Source organism: Oncorhynchus clarkii, chromosome 11, assembly GCF_045791955.1.
Source record: "Oncorhynchus clarkii lewisi isolate Uvic-CL-2024 chromosome 11, UVic_Ocla_1.0, whole genome shotgun sequence".
In the NCBI taxonomy this organism is placed as follows: domain Eukaryota; kingdom Metazoa; phylum Chordata; class Actinopteri; order Salmoniformes; family Salmonidae; genus Oncorhynchus; species Oncorhynchus clarkii.
The window spans coordinates 14,957,942-14,967,681 of record NC_092157.1 but is presented as its reverse complement, the minus strand read 5'-3'; the positions used below and the strand labels follow the sequence as shown (position 1 = coordinate 14,967,681).

Sequence of the window (9,740 nt, the reverse complement as noted above, 5' to 3'; positions counted from 1 at the left end):
CTACCTAGAAGACCTTCATGCATAGGTTAAGTGCATAACGATACACTGGGTCGAGGGGTATGCTTAAACATCTACAATCGTTAGAAGTTGTAAATATGAATTTGTACTTATTTTAAGGTCGTGAAATAAAATGACATTTATATATGGCCCATGAATCACGTGCGGTCTGAGGGCTCACCATCTCACATGATCAAATGCAGTGAGACTGAGCTGCGGTCCAGAGGCATAACTATAACGTACTAATGGAGCTCTCAGGACAAACGGTATTAAACATGACAAATTGCGCCCAGCACAAGGAGACGACGATTCAATGCTGTACGGTTATTACACACACTCCTAATCTAGGTTCAGATTATAGTTGATTCCATATCTCTAGTCCATTATGATTTAGTGCACTGCTAGGCTATATTTAACACCATGAAAGATACAAACACGACGAACAACATGGGCAGATGACTAACTTAAGCAAATTATTTTCATGTTATATTGAAATTTGATATTAAAAACAATGTGTGTGCGAGAGAGAGAGAGAGAAAGAGAGAGAGAGAGAGAGAGAAAGAGAGAGAGAGAGAGAGAGAGAGAGAGAGAGAGAACGAGGGAGAGGGGGAGAGAGGGGGGGAGAGGGAAAGAGAGATTTAACTCATTGTAATGCACAGAACGACCTGCCCTCTTGAAAAAAAGGAAAAAACGCAGCCATGCTTTGCAGAAGCTAGAGCATTGCTCATACTGGTATCCACTACTCGCCTGCCGGAGTCGTCCGATTGTCCATCGCTACACCGAAATAACCGGGAATACAAGTTGCTTTGCTAAGACCAAAAATAACTACACCATACAGTGACGTGAAAGACAACACAAACGAATGGATACACGAAAAGACTATAAGATGGACCATATGGCGAGAGATGGTGAGTATGGTCCATGTTTTGACTAGGTCCGTGTCTTATATAATAATTAGATGAAAATAAATGTGCTTTTCAAGTCTGGTCGCTGTGTAACATAAAAGCGGACCATGCACTAGGCCTGTATGGGGTCGTGGTGTCGGCATGGTTTGCTCTAGGCATATGTGCTCAAAGATAACGGACATTCCTTCCCACGTTGCACTTGCCATTGTTATTGCGGGCGTTCAGAAAAAAATACCTCAAGTAATCATGGATATGAATAAGGCTGACAAAGAGCCAGACAAATCTCTATACCGAAAACATTACAGTGCAACTGGACACATGAATACAGTTATTTAATCAATAACAACGATGGCATGGATGCATGGTCATTATGCACTTGTTTATTTGTTCGTCGCGCAGCGCTTGAAGACAATAGGTCCGCGCACATTGGGTCAACTGGGTTGCGTTCCCAATGGCTATGAGATGCGAGGACTGTCATACGGTTTTGTCATACACTCCAAATATCGGTTCATAAAGGACGGCTTCATTTAGATATTTCATATGATAGATGGGATTTTCCCCCCATCTAAAATGGCGTTTCCCTTTGTTTCTCCATTGAATGGGTGATGAGGTTCAATAATCATATTCGGTAGCCTTCAGGACCCACACTGCATCCTAGCGTATGTTTATGAATGAATATAATCTGTGTAAAGGCAGAAATAGTCCCCAAAGTCTAGTGGATCGCTTAGAAGCACTGTTGTAGCAGTAGCCTACTTGCTGTAGTAGATAGGCTACTCGTAATATTAGTGGCGGAGGTAATAGCAGTATAGTAGCAGTGACTCAATCATTGATTATTGAAATGTCAGTATACTTTGCACTGGTTCACGAGGTAAATTAATGGACATAAAGACTAAATTCAACACAATCAGAGATTTCATCTAATAGCCTATTGGCATACAGTTTCAAACACGTTTATAATGCGCAATAAACACTATGCCTTTGATATGCTATGCACATGGCTAGGCCTGCTGTGCACAATTAATTGAATTAATGCACACATTATCTTGCTTTCAAGAGAAAATGTAAAATAGTTTGCAAGGTGCATGCACCTGTTTCAAAACCACCAACAGCAGATAGGCTCCAGCATTGGACTTAAACAAATTGTTTAACGAAATTGTTGTAAATGGCTAACAAATAATAAACAATTCGGCAAAATGTAAAAAAAAACTTTAAAAAAAACTCTCGCTCTCTGCTTAACTCGGAATCGGAATGTGTGCGTATATGTACGTATGCGTGTGTGTGCGTTCATTTTTAGAATAGTATAATAACATTTTATAAGTGTCAAAACTTTAATTTAGGATAAATCAATAACTAATGTTGTGATATTATCAAACTACTCATCCAGATCACTGTGCACTGAAATGCAAAAACAATATTTAAAATCCTCTATTTCCATTATGTCCATCACCATTACATTTTAACGAGGTGCGTTGGATAGCCTAATTGCAACAGCTAAGAAACAGGGAGATTATAGGTTTAAACTGGGATTGAAGTGCTTTTTCCTTAGTTTCAAGGGCACAGGAAGCTGATCGGGGACGTTGGCTATAGAGAGAGAGAGAGAACATCTGTTTGCCCAGTGACGTCACTGCCCCCCATGCAATCCTCTTGCGCTGAAGGCAGATGCCTTATTTGTTTGGCTAGAGCGCCATTAATCCTAAAGTTATCCAGCGAGTGGAAAAGACCGGGCGGAGGGAGATCAGTCACATTTAGCGGTGTTGGAAACGGGACATGTACAACTCAGCTCAGCTCGTCCTCGGTCCCAGATTGATTTGTGAGTAGAGGAGCCTATATACCTTTGCCTTCGGTGGTTCCACGGTGCGTTGATGGAATACAGTATGCGGGAGGGAAGCAAAGCTTTTCAATTGTCCCGCTCGCGCTTTGCGGCGTCTCTCTTAAAAAAAAAAAACTTGACCTGCGAGTAGACTTGTGCGGTGCTATGCGTTCTCTTGTAAAAGGCCATCCATTTTTTTCTACGCAGACAGCGACTTGTATGGATCTCTATAAGATTATTGTCAAAAATAAGATGATTGCTGTATTGACTGTCTAAGAAGGTTTGTGACGCATTTTGTGTTTTCTTCTTTTTTTGGTAGATATTTGATGTAGGAATACGACGGCGTTGAAGTCTACACCTGTCCGAAGCTTTTTTTGACGAGACGATCAAACGATCCGTCTCTCTTTTTTTTGCCTCCCGAGATGAATTCGGACTAACCATAATTTTGAAACTCGCCACCAAAAAACAGCGCTAGTGACGACTTTAACCCATTACGCACCAAGTTCAATGGCCGCGGGCCTTCAATAGGCTTAGCCTATTGCAAACATTTTTCTAATTTTGCCAAATTACATTCCGTTTTCACGGTGGGGTAATGTATATACATTTATCAACAACGTTGTCTACCATTACAGAATGATTGGCTGTTTTGGGAGTCCAACTTCAAAGAACAACGACATCGACATTGACAACTATTCGCACTGAAGGTCTGAAGGAACGGGTGGGTACATTGAACAAGGAATGGTATGGGTCGAAGTGGTCAACTCCGATTTCAATGGCAAAATGTAGCTCACACACACACACACACACACACACACACACACACACACACACACACACACACACACACACACACACACACACACACACACACACACACACACACAGAGAGAGAGAGAGATCTGAGGTTCTGGTTCAGGCTTTCCGTGTTCACAGCGGACCTTGATTTAATGTCTTACAATTAAGGCACGCGGTGAATGCCAAGAGCGGAGCCTGCTATCGTCGGCGCGAGAGCACACAGCTTTCATTAAAACAACACGCTAAAGGGATAAGGGAAAGCTTTGTGTGTCTGCAATTGTTGTCCGTAAATTGCCCTCTATTTTGTATTGTTTTCTTTTTTCAGAATAAAGAAATTGTACCCAATATTACCGGCTCATGTCTTACTTTTTTGAGAACGGATGTCATTTCAAAGGCATGTACACGGTCGATATGCAACATGATATGCTTAAACACATCCATCTTAAACATATGCAGCTTAAAATAGGTGGGATGAAGTTGTGAACGTGCGCTGTGGTCGAGTGTCTATGAATGATGACCTTTGGCAGAGGCCTTGCTTATTCACGACCCGCTCTGAAGGCGCTGTCCACCTCTACTGGTGCTGAAACCAGCTAGCCGCCGAGACGAGCAGACCATTGTTTTAGTAGGCCTGCGCTACGCAAACGCACCAGAATAATATTATACACGAAATATACAGTAAGCTCAAACAAATGCAATTCATTCTATTGAATACACGAAAGTAGGGCACAACCGGATTTATTTACACAAAGACACTGTATGCATGCATCAGCACTCACAAGCAGACACAGAAACACACGCCACAAGAACGCACGTAGGGACATGTATAGCCACAGTTCTACATTGCATCGTGTCTAATTCTGAGGTTTACGTGTAAGCTTAATGATATAAGCCTCGTCGAATAAGATTACTTGACATTTGCAAGCAGTGAAAAAAACAATAATTCTAAAACATAGCCTAATGTAACGACCAACTAATTTGTAGCCAGCCAAACACCGGATAGTCCTAACCTACATGCACTAATCCGTAGGCCAGCATGTTCAACCGTCCATTCTAGGATCATTTGACTCAGAATCTGAACAGATAATCCAGATTCAAATATATAGCGCATCTCCACAATTTCGAAGAGATATTGATATGCATTGGTCAAAAGCATTTATTCAAATTCAATCAAATCTAGGTCTATGTTGAATCGTTTCTTCCCAGTTTGTAGATTTACAATAATTTCCATAGGATTGCTCTGCCACCTGGTGGCCATTGCATACATGGGCAGGCTTTAATACATTGTATACCACTGTAGGCTACACGCCACAGAGCGAGTGAGGGTAAACATACATGGTTCATGTCGAATCCTTTTAACAAGTTGACAAGGTTTCAGGGTAATCACTAACAAATAAATATACACTACAATTCGTCAGGATTTTCAGTGGGAATTTGTATTTGATAGGTCTATAGGTATACAGTAACCACATTTGAAATAGTATTAAGTTAGCTGTATCTTTATCTGACAATCACAAAGCACCATAGGAAGAAGAGAAGGCCCTCCTAGGTGATGAAATACCCATTCCACTACCCTTGGGTACCAGTGGTTTGCCCGTTTTCCTGAATTAAGTTAGGATTCCTCCCCCTCCTTTGGTCAGCATTACTAAATAACAGGATCTTGGCTGATAGGTTTTCAGACACACGTCATTATAATGAGGTTGAGAAAGACAAGCGAAAGGGAGGGATGGAGGCAGGGAACAAAGGAAGAAAAATAGATTGTGCATAGTGTAGAGAGATAGTCATATAAAAGCATATACTGAGTTATCTCTCGCAGGGCTAGGGTCAATTTGAACTGAAGGCCATTCAGGAAGGTTTGCTTAAATTACTATTAAAAAAATAAAAAATAAATAAAAAAAAAGATTTTTCATGATTTATCAATAAACTAAGGAGCAGAAGCCATTTATTTCAAATGTTATTCAATTTTCGAATTTTAATTTTAAATCACTTCCTGAATTGATCCCAGCCCTTGTCTGTAGTCACCCTGGTGTATAATGTATGGGTGTTGCAAATAATGCCACATTTCTTGAGTACTTTTAGGTTATTATACCGCTGTAGAAAATAATGGCATATTTCCTGAGAACTTTTAGGTAATTATACTGATATAGAAAATAATGGCACACTTCCTGAGTACTTTTAGGTTATTCTACTGCTGTAGAAAATAACGGCACATTTCCTGAGTACTTTTAGGTTATTCTACTGCTGTAGAAAATAATGGGCCTCTATGAATGACCTCAGCAACATAAAGATAGCCTATATATATTCTTACTCTTAATAGTAAGTTAAGACCCCGACTGAGTTACAATATGGCTGTGTGCTCGATATATACATTTACTTTGCCACCATGGCCTTTTTTTGCCTTTACCTCCCTTATCTCACCTCATTTGCTCACATCGTATATAGACTTCTTTATACTGTATTATTGACTGTATGTTTGTTTTACTCCATGTCTAACTCTGTGTCGTTGTACCTGTCGAACTGCTTTGCTTTATCTTGGCCAGGTTGCAATTGTAATTGAGAACTTGTTCTCAACTAGCCTACCTGGTTAAATAAAGGTGAAATAAATAAATAAAATAAATAAAAATACAAAAGTATGTGGACACCCCTTTCAAATTAGTGGATTCGGCTATTTCAGCCACACCGGTTGCTGACAGGTGTATAAAATCGAGCACACAACCATGCAATCTCCATAGACAAACATTGAAGTAGAATAGCCTTGCTGAAGAGCTCAGTGACTTTCATTGTGGCACCGTCATAGAATGCCACCTTTCCATCAAGTCAGTTCATCAAATTTCTGTCATGCTAGAGCTGCCCCGGGACAACTGTAAGTGCTGTTATTGTGAAGTGGTAAAAATTGTCTGTCCTCGGTTGCATCACTCACTAGAGAATTCCAAACTGCCTCTGGAAGCAACTTCAGCACAATAACTGTTTGTCAGGAGCTTCATGAAATGGGTTTCCATGGCCGAGCAACCGCACACAAACCTAAGATCACCATGGGCAATGCCAAGTGTTGGCTGGAGTGGTGTAAAGCTCGTTGCCATTGGTCTGTGGAGCAGTGGAAAAGCATTCTCTGGAGTGATGAATCACAATTCACCATCTGGCAGTCCGTCGGACTAATCTGTGTTTGGCAGATAGATGCCAGGAGAACGCTACCTGTCCCAATGTGTAGTGCCAACTGTAAAGTTTGATGGAGAAGGAATAATGGTCTGGAGCTGTTTTTCATGGTTCGGGCTAGGCTCCTTAGTTCCAGTGAAGGGAAATCTTAATGTTACTGTATACAATGACATTCTAGACGACTCTGTGCTTCCAACTTTGTGGCAACAGTTTGGGGAAGGCCCTTTCTTGCCCCTGTGCAAAAAGCAAGGTCAGCACAGAAATTACTATTCCTCAATTATCGATCAGGAAAAACCTGACTGGCCTGCACAGAGCCCTAACCTCAACTCCACCGAACACCTTTGGGATGAATTGGAACACTGACTGTGAGCCAGGCCTAATCACCCAACATCACTGCCCAACCTCACTGCCCAACCTCACTAATGCTCTTGTGGCTGAATGGAAGCAAGTTCCCACAGCAATGTTCAAATATCTAGTGGAAAGCCTTCCCAGAAGAGTGGAGGCTGTTATGGAAGCAAAATGTTGACCAACTCCATATTAATGCCCATGATTTTGGAATGAGATGTTCGACAAGCAGGTGTCCACATACATTTGGTCATGTATTGTAGATTGTAACTCAGTCGTGGTCTCAACATACTATTGATGGGTAAGAATAGTAGAAAACACCAGGTGCAATTTCAAAATGGTGTTGTGCATCAGCAGCTTTTTCCTTTGTGTCGATCAGTGAAAGTCACTCAATTAGCCATGTCAGCTAAGCATTTTTAGATTGGTAGTTAGCTTAGCCAGCTATCTAAACTTGTAGTAATCCACTGATTTTTTTTTGCCGCATGGTGTGTGGATCCACGACCAAATCTCACTTAGGGCCACCAAAAGGCTATTGAAGGCCCTGCACTCAGGGCAGGACCTGGCACAGAGAACAGCCCCACTGACTTAACATTACCTATTCTAAGATGAGAAGCACAAACAGTAATTGCTCTGAAGTGACCACTTGGGGAAATTGCTACTCAATACAAAATAAATATCTTTATGTGATGGTGTTGCCATGCAACAAAACATTTGTGGATGACACAACAGACATGAAAGTGATTTAAAAAAAAATCAAATAAGTATAAACACTTATATCGATTGATATTCATGGCTGGACATCAGCAGTTCCATTTCAACTCAGAAAATTGAGGCAGTGAAATATAATTCAGTTCATGAGTTGGAAAATCATCATGCAAACTAGACAATTGTCCATTCATGAATTTCTATCTCCTCTAAATTGCATAGAATTATGTTGGATTTATATAATTCCTAAACATGCCAACTCTTACTAAGATCTCCAGTGGTTTATTCACCATTGCGCCATTAAAAACATACGTAGCTGTCCTCAGACTAGGTGTTGTCTGCCACCCTGTGGTAGACATTACTTACTACAGTACGACTCAAACGAGATAGAGAAAAATATTGGCAATGGGTTTTCCCTCAGCAAAGGAAATAATGTGTGTGAGATGACAGTTACTTAGTAGTCGATGTAGAGTGATCAATTGGAGGATGCAGACAAAACCAAAACACAGTCTGAAGACTGAATTTGTACCTATTGTGTGTAACTGGAATAGTGACTACTATGGTCCACTATTGAGGTATGAAGGTTTCTGACAAACTTTGATTTGTGGGTGAATTGCATATATATATATATATATATATATATATATATATATATATATATATATATATCAGTACCGGTCGAAAGTTTGGACACACCTATTCATTAAATTTTCTACATTGTAGAATAATAGTGAAGACATCAAAACTAGGAAATAACAGATATGGAATCATGTAGTCACAAAAAAGTGTTTAAAAAATTTAAATATATTATACAATTGAGATTCTTCAAGGTAGCCACGCTTTGCCAAATTTCTTTCCTTCTTAATGCACTTGAGCCAATCAGTTGTGTTGTGTGTTGTGTTGTGTTGTGTATACCAGTTCTGTTTTATCCAGAAGACAGCCCTATTCGGTAAAAGACAGAGTCCATATTATGTCAAAAACAGCTCAAATAAGCAAAGAGAAATGACAGTCCATTGTTACTTTAAGACATGAAGGTCAGTCAATCTGGAAAATGTCAAGAACTTTGAACATTTCTTCAATTTCTTCAAAACTATCAAACGCTTTGATGAAAATGGCTCTCATGAGGACCACCACAAGAAAGGAAGACCCAGAGTAATCTCTGCTGCATAGATAAGTTCATAAGAGCCTCAGAAATTGCAGCCCAAATAAATGCTTCAGAGTTCAAGTAACAGACACATCTCAACGTCATCTGTTCAGAGGAGAGACTATGTGAATCAGGCCTAAATGGTCAAATTGCTACAAAGAAACCACTACTGAAGGACACCAATAAGAAGAAGAGACTTGCATGGACATTAGACTGGTTAAAATCTATCCTTTGGTCTGATGAGTCAAAATTTGAGATTTTTGATTCCAATCACTGTGTCTTTGTGAGACGCAGAGTAGGTGAACGGATGATCTCTTCATGTGTGGTTCTCACTGTGAAGCATGGAAGAGGAGGTGTGATGGTGTAGGTTGCTTTGCTGGTGACACTGTCAGTGATTTATTTAGAATTCAAGGCACACTTAACCAGCATGGCTACCACAGCATTCTGCAGAGATACACCATTTAATTAAAAAAAAAAAAAAAAAACTTTATTTAACTAGGCAAGTCAGTTAAACCATCCCATCTGGTTTGCGCTTAGTGGGACTGTTATTTGCTTTTCAACAGGTTAATGACCCAAAACACACCTCCAGGCTGTGTAAGGGCTATTTTACCAGGAAAGAGAGTGATGGAGTGCTGCATCAGATGACCTGGCCTCCACAATCACTCAACCTCAACCCAATTGAGATGGTTTGGATCGCAGAGTGAAGGAAAAGCAGCCAACAAGTGCTCAGCATATGTGGGAACTCCTTCAAGCCTGTTGGAAAAGCATTCCACGTGAAGCTGGTTTTGAGAATGCCAAGTGTGTGCAAAGCTGTCATCAAGGCAAAGGGTGGCTACTTAGAAGAATCTAACATTATTTTGATTTGTTTAACACTTGTTTTGGTACTACA

The 9,740-nt window shown here is 40.3% G+C and overlaps 1 long non-coding RNA gene across 1 annotated transcript; it reads left to right on the top strand.

Moving 5' to 3' along the window:
• Positions 1-757: 757 nt before the first annotated feature.
• Positions 758-3,854, top strand: LOC139420631 (uncharacterized). The gene is made up of 2 exons (XR_011635521.1): positions 758-905; positions 3,032-3,854. It is a non-coding gene; the product is annotated as an uncharacterized lncRNA (long non-coding RNA).
• Positions 3,855-9,740: the final 5,886 nt, after the last annotated feature.